Genomic DNA, 9,404 nt, shown 5'->3' on the forward strand with positions numbered 1-9,404 from the left:
GTGTGTTTTTGTATATCATGATTTTTCTATAGTGTGTGGTTTTGTATAGCATGATTTTCTATAGTGCGTGGTTTTGTAGAAAAATGATTTTCTGCACATGTGGTTAAATCATGTTATGAGAGGTATGGGTATGATTTTTGTGAAGATTTTGGGTTTTTTAAGATTTGGGTATTATATATTTTTCCGGAATACATTACTAATAATAGAAATCATGTCGAAATCTATTGGTTAAGGTTTCGCGATTATTAAATCTGAAAATGTATGATTTTTCAACTTTTATAAATATTTTTTACTAAAAATATTTAAAATATGAAATTAAATAGTATTAGGCTATAGCCTGAGTCTAAAAATGCTTTGGGAATTTCCATCTCAGGTGTGCAAGTCTTTCAGTGGATAGAAATGGTTTTGATAGTTTTAAGAAAAACAGTATTATACTGGTTTTAAATTCTTAAAACGGTCGTATCTTTTGCATACGAACTCCGTTTTGAACGTTCTTTATATTTTCGGAAACATAAAAACATGTACTATGAGACTATATTGTTTGTTTTTTTCACAACGACTTAATATGAAATTTCAGTTTTTTAGACACATTACTAGGGTTGCAATTTGAGTTGTTTTATCTATTTACTTGCTTACATTTTTAGAAGTAAGATACCATTTTGTATCTTATAGTAGTTGAAATCAACTCATTTATTTTTCATAAGATGCACTAAAACTCATCAGTCAAATTACCAAGAGATTTACTGTGAACTTGACCTTCCACAGTCTTTGACCTAAATTATGGGATGTCACAATGCTATTCTAAAAATTCACATATCAACAAGTTCAACTTCAGCACATATAACAAGTATGGGTATTTTGGGAATCACTCTCCTATTCAGGCTCTGGCTGAATGTACACACCGTATCTTCTTGTAAAACCAAGGTTAAGTCAAAGGTCCATGTGTTGGGTGTTCTATGCATCAAATACACTCTAAAATTAGGCAGAAAAATCGAAACAATGATATACCTAAGTATACATGCATCCTATGGATCTATGGCTTCATGCAAATTACATCAACCCTAGAAAACTAAAACATAAGTAAGAAAACATACCTCTTATGAAGCCCTTGATCTCCATGCTTGAGATCTTGAACCTCCATGAAGTTATTTGGATTAAAGGACCCAAATCAGAATCCCTCTAATGGTATCACACCCAATGACACCAAAGAGTGGAATAAAAATAACTAGGAGAATGGTCAATTTCACAAACCCAAAGGGGTTAGAAATCTTCCCTAAGAGGGGAGGGAGAAGGGTTGGTGAATACTTCAAGCCAAGGTGCAAGGAGGAATGAAATCCCTAAGGCCCTATTTATAGCCTTGGATGTCTCTTAGAGTTTACTACTCCTTCCCATGTGGGATGGAGGCCTAACCATGAAATTTCACTCCTTTCCCATGTGGGATGGAGTGATTTTCATCCAACCCTAATTCCATAAGGTTCTGGAACATTCCTGATTAACCAACTATCGATTAATGAACATTCAACCCTTTAATTAATTAAAATGTTAATTAATTCCCATAATATATTTTTAAAATATATTTCCAATTAGTTTCTAATTAATTATTAACCATAATAATTAATAAACTAATTTCTCCTTTATTTATTCTACTCAATTTGGGTCTTGAGGGCAACCCAAAAGGACCCTGCTATTATTAGAAATATTATCAATAGGTAATGACCTTGGACACTATTCCAACAGTCTTCCACTTGGACAAGTCATCAACTATATGATGACTAATATTTCTCCAATAATCAACAGAGAGTTAGCCATCCAATGCAACTACCGAACTCTTAATCTAATCAAGATTCAACCTGTAACATCCGGATTTTCAGGGTTATTATTGTGTAGGTTAATCTTTTGATTAAATGAGAGACTCAATGAGTTGAGAATCCAACTCGCCGAGTCGAGTCGGGTTTCTCACGCGGATTTAAAGAGTGGACTCGACGAGTCAAAGGAAGGACTCGCCGAGTAGGTGATGGGCAGAGAAACCCTAATTTCTTGGATTTTGGACCTATTTAAAGGTCCTTATGGCCTTCATTTGCGGCTACCACACCCTGAGAAACCATAGAGAGTAGAGAGGAATCTTGTAGTGCAAGAGGAGGGCTAATTCATCATCCTTTGGAGTGTCTTAGCAAAGGGAAGGAAGGATTTCGAGTTGGGCTATCTTGTGGGACTCAAATCTTCCATCATTTCGTTCAGAGCTGCTGTGAGAGGTAAGGATTCATGTCCATCTGCGTTTGTTTGGTAGATTTCATGAATCTAAGGTTTCTTCATGCTCTATTTAGCTTGAATCTAGAGTATGAGAGGTCCCATGGTGAAATGATTCCTAGATCTGGACCTTAAGAGGTCTAGAGAGTCCCTTCCATTCTGCTTTATGCATTTTCCTTGGAGTTATGAGCTAGGGTTGTCATGATATGAAGGATTTCACCAAAATAAGCATAGAAAGCCTTACATGTGTACCAAGATTCGACCTTTAGGTGGTTATTGGTCGTAAGGAAGCCAGATCTATGGATTAGAGGAACAGATCTGACCTCAGAAGGTCAGATGAGTGTTGTCATGGGAGCAACTCTCCGATTCCATGGGAAGACTCGACGAGTCGAGTCGGGTTGCCCCACGATTCAAATGCAGTGGAAACCCGTCGAGTGAGGCCTTAGAGGAGTCGGGTGACACGTATGGACTCGCCGAGTCACTCTTATGCACTCGACGAGTCTAGTTAGAGTTGACCGTTGACTTGAGTTGACTTCTGTTGACTTTGGGTTTTGGTCAACATAAGTAATAGAGATCATAGAGGGGTAAAATGGTCTTTTACCCACTACCCGATTAGAGAGGGAAAGAGAAATGGTCGGTTTAATTAGAGATATTTACCTTATGTGTTAGGCGGTGGCGAGTTCGAGATTCAAGTGTAAGGATAACTGCTTTCTGCTTTCAGGTGAATCTTCTCACTATACATTACCTTAAGTGGTAATTAGAGTTATGTGACATAGTTATTGTATGCTATTTATGTGATGTATTGCACTGCATTATTTCTTTGTGATTTATGTTGTGTGGATATCAGTGTATATCAGAGTTAGAATCGGAAGGTTCATAGAGCTAGGACCAGAGGGTCCACAGAGTTAGGGCCAGAGGGCCCACAGAGTTATAGCCTTGAGTGGCTAGTATGTGTTATGTGTGGTATATTGGGGAACTCATTAAGCTTCGTGGTTACCATGTTATGTGTTATGTGTTTCAGGTTTTCTCAAGATCATGGGATGGCACCGGCTCGATTGTACACACCAGAGGAAGAGTTATGTTTTAGAGGATCCTGGATTATTATTTAATTGATTATGGAGTTATGTTTTGTAGTTTAAACAAAGTGAGTTTTTTACGAAAAGGGTTTTAATAATTAAGCGAATTTAAATGAAAATTTTAGTTTTGAAAATTTCGGTGTTACACAACCCTTAGATAAGTGATCAACTGTCCCTTCGTTCTATGATATCTGTTTGAATTCGAGACATGGATAATGGTCAATCTCAAGAATTCAAGATTATGTTTCCCGATATAGATTTGTGACGACTTCATCTGACTTCTAAATTGAACACATCAATTCCAGTCAGGGCTCGGCCAAGCTCTTTAGATGTCAGCACCAAATCATCAAGGGGCCCATAGATATCGCTTCTCCTATTAAGACAGAAGAAACGAATAAACTTTGACTACATTGTTTTTGTCTATTTCATCATGTCATACATGGACATACCCTGTATAACTACCAGTTACGGTTAGCATTGGAGTAGACCAATGCATAACAAAATCATAGAGCAAAACCCCACATGTATCTAGGTTTGAAGAATAGAAGATATTATCGTCTTATAATTTCTTGTGACTAAATCCATGAAGTAATCTCTAAGTGTGGGTTGGTCCAATACTTAAATCTCTATTAATCACTCATGAGTGTTAGCGCAATCTATATGATATGTCTAATCAATATGGATAATCCACTAATACTCACGACAGTCTTGAATCACTACTTACTTCCAAGAGTATGACCGACTGTGGACGTTTGAGTAAATTAATACTCGGGAAGTGGGTTCCAAAAATGCAAAAGTGAGAACGCAGTGATAAGCCAATTGAAATGACTTAAATCCATCATATATTAAGATCACCACTTACTAATCGCCAAATCAAAATAAAACTTATATCGCTTAAAGTTCTCGGGTTTTAAAACAAACCAAACTAAGAGTTTTTAAGCCAATTCACTTGCAAATCTAATGCCTCTCGACTTTGTCTGACTGTCAGACTTGGTCAATGACATCGGCTTAGGAATGAATCGACAAGATTATATTTCGATATGACATGTTGACTATGATGTCTTTACATATGACTCACTATCAAATGTGTTGGAACTTACTGCGTATGTGTAATGTGAGCTGGTGTAAATTTGGGATCCATACTCGAGGTAAGTTCACCCAAAGTCACAAGAAACTTCATAAGGACCATCAATGATTGAATTTCAACAAAGATGTCACTAACGAATCTCTTTTGGTCACATTGTCTTCTTTGCAATTTAACCAACTGCAACATACTCTAAGGTTTCAAATCCACAATGGTGTTATACTTGGTACTCTTCCAAGCTAAAACTTCCCCATTCAAAGAAGCACAAAATCTGACTGCAAACGAAATCATCTCTATTGTTATGGAAATTAGAATCAATGTAACTCTTACAATGATCTCTTCCTTACTATCAAGATCATCTCTCTTGTCCTCCAAGGATACTTAAGAATGTTCTTGATCTTGATTCATTGATTCTTGCCAAATTGAACTAATCCAACCAGTGATGCACGAAGCATACAAGTCATTAGATGTGGTACATGTCATGACATGTATGATTGATCCCATAGGAGAAGCATGTGGGACTTGAATCATTTGCTTTAGCTCAATAGTAGAACTAGAACATTAGCATTGCTCAATGTCATGCCAGCCTAAACTCCTTTTTGAGTTCTGCATATCGAGTTTCCTCAACATTCCATGTACTTTGGCTTAATCCAATGAATCACTTTGATCTATCTCCATAGATCCTTATTATGTACGTGTTTTGTATCTCCCATGTATATCACAGTGAAACGATTCTCATACCAAGCCTAGCTTTTACACTTGCTAAGTTAGAATATAGTTTCTTATGAATCGTACATTATCTATGTACAATACACGGATGACTAAAGTGCTCCCACTAGCACTGACATATATATGGCTTATCTGTGTTTCTCGAAATTCAAACTCCTTGAACTTTTCTCATTGAAACAAAGATTTCAATTACTCCTACTAGGTTTGACATATATATGGCTTATCTTTATTTCTCGAAATTCAAACTCCTTGAACTTTCTCATTGAAATAATGATCCCACTTGTGAGATGCTTATTTCGGTCCATAAATGAACTTATTAAGCTTACACATCCTTCAAAACCTATCTTGGTTTAATTATGTGTTTGTTCCTATCCATGATTGTCTTTACTTGAAGATCCACTTGCACCTAAGGGTTAAGGTCAGGTGCTAGGTCTACCAAATAACAACATACATGGATTGAATCTCGCTTTCCAATTCCTCTTTCTATGTTGTTGCCTTTAGGGCCTACCATAGCTTCCGATAGCTGGTACACTCTGATTGCTATCTACCAGTGACTCAAATACCTTAGCAATATAAACTCTTATATAACTAGGTCCATGACGTCTTCCATCAGATCTATAAGAAAAAATGGAAATAAGTTAGTTTCCTTAATAGCTCTTTCAATTCCAAATTGAATGCTATGTCCAACTTTAGGCTCTTCGTTGGTTGACTCTTGAATCTTATCAAGATCAGTGTCGCTCCCACTAGCCCTTTTGGAAACCAGCTCCCTCTCTTGGAAGACTGTCCTTTGAGCAACATACACTTTGTTCTTAGAGTTGTTAAAAAATTATCCAAAATGCTTGATGGCCTCTCCAATGAGATAACACATCTTCAATCAAGGTCCTAGATTTTTGAGCACTTCATGACAAGCGTAAGCCTAATAATTGTAGGCTTACATATATGGCAGTGAGGATAGAATCCCACTTCACATATCATAGAGTGATTCAGAAACCTACATAGTTGGCATAAAACCAAAGGAGTTCTTGTAACACTATTCATTGTACAATCCACGAATTGTTAGCAAACACAATGCAACTCATCTAGTACAAAATCAATGAACGATTTGTTTCTCTATCCAACTAACACTTCCTAGTGGCAGTGTTTTGGGAGGAGATAGATCATGAAACTCCTTGATGATCACTTAGACGATCGATAAAGTTTGGACTGAGATTCTCACTATGAGTGTCTCATCCTATTGCCCAATTGATTCTTAACTTCGTTATATGAGAGCTTTAAACACCTGAGAGGTTCCAGACTCACATTCATACGAAGTTGGTCTCACTATGTATCAAGGTTAAACTGAACGGTCCATTAGTGTGAACTAATCCCAACAGATACTCACATCACCCAGTGACGCATTCATCATCTTTCTTGATAAAAAAGATTTGCATTTATAATAAGACTCGAGGTCAAATGATATCCAAAATCTGATCCAACTGGATACTTGGTAATGCATTTCTCGTTTATGTATCCAAGACTATGATTCCAGAAATACATTTCACCCAAACATTTGGATGTAATTGAATAAGTACTTATTATAGTCAATCTGAACGATCCATTAGTTGAACTAACATCAACAGATATTCACAATAATACACCTTATTCAAATGTTCGAATCAATTTTGAACTATTGCTACTATACTAGCTTCATAGATTTCATGAATTTCTTTTAACATGTTAGAATGCTCCACATTTAAATAAGTCAGAACTATCTCATGAATCATAGTATAAAAAAATTCAATTATAATACCATAGACTAAACATTTTTTTGAAAAGAGTTGTCTTTTGATCCTATGAATGTAGCAAGGGCTTGGCATTCATGATCAAATTATCTTCTCCATGTTTTAGTCTTCTTACTTCATTTTAGTGACTGCACATTCTTGCAAATGCCAGCACTAATCCTTAGCAACACACTCAAGGTTTAGAAGTAATGTTTTGATGGCATTATAAATCCATATATTTGATTGAAAAACAAACATGGAAGAACTAGTTATCTTTTGATCCAATGGAAAGTAGCACGGGCTCGTGATCCATGATCAAATTTAACTTCTTCATGTTCCAGTCCTTTCACCTCACATATACATTTGGGAAAATTTGATTTCTTAGTCCTTTTCTTGTTTTGGAAACAAGAAACTATCAGAACATGTCTTAGAATAAGCCTTCCTTTTTCCTAGGTATTAGGGCCTAAATTAGGTATACCAATCGCCTTTTAAACCATGGGTAATTGGCTTTCTTCTTCTTGACACTTCTATTCATGGGAGTGTTTTGAAGCATGAGTTTCTATGATTGGCCACGCTAGTTTCAAAAGGAAACCTTAACATGCTACACAACTCCTTAATGGACATTCCAAGTTGTTTATATCAAAATCAGAATGAATTGATCATATGTACATGTTAGCTAGTCGACTAACCATAGTCAACTCCTAACTCAAGGAAATTCCATTTTACTTCAATATGTCAATTTACAACGTACATTTGATAATTACTCTTTCTAACAATTTAGAATGCAATGTTTGAAGTAACCTAGGAAGAGCAAAGGCGTGATCTCTCCTTTCATTTATGAGAACTATTCCCAAACTACGAATTTGACAAGATTGATCATCCTCATAGTTAATCCTCTCAAAGGTTTATAGCAGTAGATTTTAGTGGATAAGGTTATAGACATCATTCAATGACAAATTCCATTATAGTTTGTTTTACTTATCCTTAGAAAATAATCACCCAAAATTATTTTAAAAGGCTAGGATTAATATTTGGCTCCATGATGTGTAAAGGGATGTCGTAAACACACCATAAAGTTATTTAGGTAGGCAAAGCCCATTGCCAATTTCAATCACTATGAAACTTCTAGATCTTTGAGATTCATTGACTATCAATGCCATGTTAATCTCGGATTATGTTCATCTCAAATTCAATGACGGGGTCGCTGCAGATCACTGAACAGATGGTGAATCGACCATACAAAATTACGTCATCCCCGGCTTAAGTTACGCTGGAGATTCGCGAGTTCCACATCATTCTCTACCTATACTCTCAAATTGACATGGCGGTTAACCACGTGAGCTCCATCAACAAGTTATAAAGAGAATGTGCAACTTTTATGGATTAAGAATTAACCTTGCAAAATCGCATGGTCCCCAGCTCAAGTTACGATTGAGATTCGCGAGTTCCATATCATTCTCAACTATATTCTAGATTGATGTGTCAGTTAACCACACGAGCTCCACCAACAGAATATAAAGAGAATGTGAAATTTTCATGGATAATATAAACTCACATTCTATTAATAAAACGGGATTTTGTTTTATACTTGTATTTAGAATACTTTTATATTGACCATTATCACTATCAAACCTTTTCGGTAACTCCATTCTCAAAATGCAATAGGGCGGTGAGGGTGGTAAGCGCGAAGCATATTAAAAACCGACCTCATTAGGAATCATAGAGACCTCCTTAAAACCCTACATTAGAATGGGTGAGCCTAGTCGAGGTAAGACTGACAATGTCAATTTGTAACTTTCTTATACATATAGTAGACACGATTCTAATATATATAAATTCAAGGGGTAAATTTAAAACTTTTTAAATTTAGTTGTCCATTATTAATTCTAATTAAGTGCGAGGATGCAATGTAACAATTAATAAATCATGAGGGGTTAATATTCAAATTTATGATTCTCTATTAATTACAAATAATATTAAGTATTTAAATTCACTTAAATAATAATAAATATTCAAATTTAAAATATGATTAAATAATATTTATCCATAAATATTCAAATTTAAATAAACACATTTAAATAGTATTTAATTTTCCATATTTAATCCAATTAGGTATTTATCCATGCAAGATAAAGCTTGAATTCGAAAAATAAGCAAGATTAAAATTCGATAATCCTGATATACTGAGTTCACGTCGTGATCCCAGATCAGGGTTTCATCATATTACGAATTTTCCAATTAAACTTTCATCATTCGGTTCCAAAACAATATTTTCAGAAAACATGGATGTAGGGTGAAGGTAACCATGTGTAACGCCCGTAGATCCGGGCTAGTCAATTTAGAGACGATAGGCGTCAAAAATGACTTTTTGATGGAAGATTATCTAGAATGATTAATCTTAACCAAGTTGTAGTATATGTCACAAGGTTTCCGTGCATATAAAGAACGCCAAAATCCGAGTTATAACGAAGAAGTTATGACCCGTCAAAGTTTCGCGACAGAACCGGC

Source organism: Lactuca serriola, chromosome 1 (assembly GCF_051521515.1).
Source record: "Lactuca serriola cultivar US96UC23 chromosome 1, Lser_US96UC23_V15, whole genome shotgun sequence".
NCBI lineage: Eukaryota > Viridiplantae > Streptophyta > Magnoliopsida > Asterales > Asteraceae > Lactuca > Lactuca serriola.